Here is a 3597-nt window from a genome sequence, read left to right as displayed (position 1 = left end):
TCGATTGTGGATGTGCAAAAGCGGTTCACTCATATTGCCAATCACCTCAAGAGTCTTGGAAAGGTCTTTGACAAAGAAGAGTTGAATATCAAAATTCTCAAATGTCTTGATAGATCTTGGCAACCTAAAGTCACGACTATCTTAGAATCAAAGGACTTGACATCTTTGACTACAACCTCCTTGTTTGGAAAGCTTAGGAAGCATGAGTTGGAGATGAATAGACTCACATTCAAGAGAATAAAGAAAAGCATGTGAGAAACATTGCCTTAAAAGCTGCCAAGCACAAGTTTCAAGTGATGAGAGTGAGGGAGAAACTCTTAGTTTGTTGTCCAAAAAGTTCAGCAAATTCTTAAAAAAGAACCGCAACAAATACTCCAACCAATGTAGTTAAAATCGCGAGTAAACTTGCAAAAACGCACGATTCAACGATCTTGGAGCCAAAAACGAGTTGACTCGAACGGCGGATCGCACCACGTCGTCGCCTCGCTACCTCGGAGGCCGTCTCCGAGTCGCCTCGCACAGTAGCGCGACACACATGTTGACCTAAAAAGACCCTAATTTGTTTTAACCTGATGCGACATGGTGCGGCCCAATGTGTGGATTTGTAAAGTGAATAGTAAAAAATTAGAAACCTTAAAAAATAAAGAAACATAAAAATTGAGAAACCCTAAATAGCACAATACCGCACTACAGAACTTCAACGACGACGCCCCTACCGGTAGCGAACGCCACCGCCACTTCTGCCTCCGCTCTCGACGCCGCCACCGCGAACGGTATTGTCGCCTCCACGAACGTTCTCCTCTTCTCTTCTCTCTCTCCATCACAATCTCGTGCTATTATTTTCTTCTCCAAGACAGTGCCTTCTATTATGGATTCAAGAGGTGGGGACAGTACAAAAAAAGGAAGTATCAAAAAAGACCCTGCATGGAATCATTGTATTTCTATTGATGGAAAATCAAGAAACGTGAAGTGTAAATATTGTGAGAAGATTTTAACGGGGGGTATCTATAGACTAAAGCATCATCTTGCATGCACATCGAAAGATGTTCGAGCATGTCTTGTTGTCCCAGAAGAAGTTAAAAAATTAATCTTGGGTACTGTTTCTATGCTGCAGCAAAATTTAATCAAGAAATCTATGTTCGGAGTAGACTTGGAAAACAATGTAGGTGATTCTGAAAATTTTAGAAAAAAACCTTCTCAATAAGACAGTGTGGGGGGTGAGTCATCAAGTATTTTTAAGAGAAGAGAAAATCAAAGTACTATCAATTCCATCTTCAAGAAAAGTGAGAGGGAAGATACATGTCAACAAATTGCTTTATTTTTCTACAACAATGTTATTCCATTTAATGTAGCAAGGAGTGAAGAATTCACTAAAATGGTTGAAATGATTGCCAAACATGGTCCTAGAATTAAGCCTCCATCATACCATGAAATCAGGGTGAAATATTTGAAGCAACAGGTTGAAAAAACCAATCAAATAGTGGAAGAACATAGAGTATGTTGGAAAAAAAAATGGTTGCACAATAATGACAGATGGGTGAACTGATAAGATGCACCATATTTAATTTTCTTGTAAATAGTCCAAAGGGGACTGTTTTTTTGAAGTTGATTGATACTTCTGACATATCTAAGACAACTGGAAAAAAAATTCAAGATGATGGATGATGTTGTTAAGGAGGTTGGGGAAGATAATGTAATCCAGATTGTAACTGATAATGCAGCAAATTACAAAGCAGTTGTAGATCTCTTAATGCAAAAGAGAAAAAAATTGTATTGGACACCATGTGCAGCACATTGCATTGATTTAATGTTGGAAGATTTTGAAAAGAAAATATCACTCCATCAGGAGACCATATCCAATGGTAAGAAAATCATAGCCTACATATATTCAAGAACTAGTCTTATTTGTTTGTTGCACAAACACACTGAAGGGGTAGATTTAATAAGACCAGCTAATACTCATTTTGCCACTTCTTATTTAACCTTGGGATGTTTAAATGAGAATAAGAAATCACTTATTAGGATGTTTACATCTAAGGAGTGGCAATCTAGTCAGTGTGTAAAGACTAGAGATGGAAGGCTTGTTGAAAATTTGGTATTGAATAAGGGATTCTGGTCAAATATTTTGAATTGTTTGAGGGGTGCTTTTTCCCTAATTAAGGTGTTGTGCATGGTGGATTCAGATGAAAAAACAGTCATGGGATTTATTTATGAAGAGATGGACCTGGCTAAAGAGAAGATACAAAGTCTCTTCCATAGAGTTAGTAAAAGGTAAATAACTAATTACCTTTCACTTTTATTTCATTCCTAATCTTTTTTATAAATATAAACTTTGTTTCTATATTTATTTATTTATTTAATTTTATCTTACTTAGTTACACTCCCCTTTGGGAAATCATTGATCAAAGATAGGACAACCAATTACATAGGCCATTACATGCTGCAGGGTATTATCTAAATCCCATATTGCATTATCATCCAGAATTTAAAGTTGATTATGAGGTGAAACAGAGAATTTATGAATGTTTACAGAGGATGTGAGGAGACATTGATGAGATAACTAAGATTGATGCCCAAATTGAGAGTTTCAAGAGCAAATCTGGATTTTTGGGTAGTGAAATAGCTCAACGTGCACACAAAACAAAAACTTCAGCACAGTGGTGGGAACAATATGGTGATGCACTTCCGGAACTACAAAGATTTGCAGTTAATGTTTTGGGTTTGACTTGTAGTTCATCTGGGTGTGAGCGCAATTGGAGTGCATTTGAAAGGGTAAACATTTAAATTTATGAGTTCATTTTATAATTAGAATTTATGAAGGAATAAATTTATGATGTTATAATTATTTAGGTCCACAAAAAAAAAATTGTTTACACCAGAAGACCATGAATGATGTAGTCTTTGTGATGACTAATTCAAGATTGATGAAGAAGAAGGATGTTAGGAACACAAAAAACTACAACACTGGTGAGCTTGCCTCTGATGATGAATGGATAGTGGAAGATAATGAAATAAATGATGTTGAACTTATGGATGATTTGGATGAAGTTGGAGAAGTTGAACCTATGGATGATTTGGAGGTTCCTCCAATTGTTGCGGATGATAAAGGTCATGGCATAGATAAAATTAATGAATATGAAGATCTTGTAGAAAATAATGGTGATTATCCTTCAATTAATATAAAGGATTTCCTTTAATACTTTATTTTTATTAGATATTTGTGAACTTAGTTGTTTTTTGTATGAACAATTTATGATTTATGAAACTGTTTTCAGTTGTGTTATATATTGAATATTATTTTTCATATGTTAGTGACTCTTAAGAGTCGAGTTATGATTCTTGAGTTACGATCTTTTAGCTCCTTCCCGATCCTCATACGAGTTACGAGTTTGACTATATTGACTCCAACCAAGAGAGGTGTGGCAATAAGAAAACTAGTGATTTTAATGCTAACAATTATACTTGTTATGGTTGTGGAGAACAGGGGCACAAAAAGGCTGAATGCCCAAATAAAGAGAAGAAGTCAAGCAAGAAGGAAAAGAAAGAAAAATAAAAAAGAGCCTACATTGCTTGGGACGAAAATGATGTCTCTTCATC

The 3597-nt window shown here is 35.7% G+C and overlaps 1 non-coding gene across 1 annotated transcript; it reads left to right on the top strand.

Annotated features, from left to right (window-relative positions):
* Positions 1–868: 868 nt before the first annotated feature.
* LOC137808712 (uncharacterized) lies at positions 869–3197 on the top strand. The gene is made up of 3 exons (XR_016517735.1): positions 869–2271; positions 2376–2779; positions 2854–3197. It is a non-coding gene; the product is annotated as an uncharacterized LOC137808712 (transcript).
* The last annotated feature ends 400 nt before the right edge of the window (positions 3198–3597 follow it).

The sequence above is a fragment of the Phaseolus vulgaris genome, chromosome 11 (assembly GCF_051622355.1).
Source record: "Phaseolus vulgaris cultivar YP4 chromosome 11, ASM5162235v1, whole genome shotgun sequence".
NCBI classification, from domain to species: Eukaryota; Viridiplantae; Streptophyta; class Magnoliopsida; order Fabales; family Fabaceae; genus Phaseolus; species Phaseolus vulgaris.
Note: the sequence above shows the minus strand (reverse complement) of the source record. Positions and strands in the feature narration are given on the sequence as shown.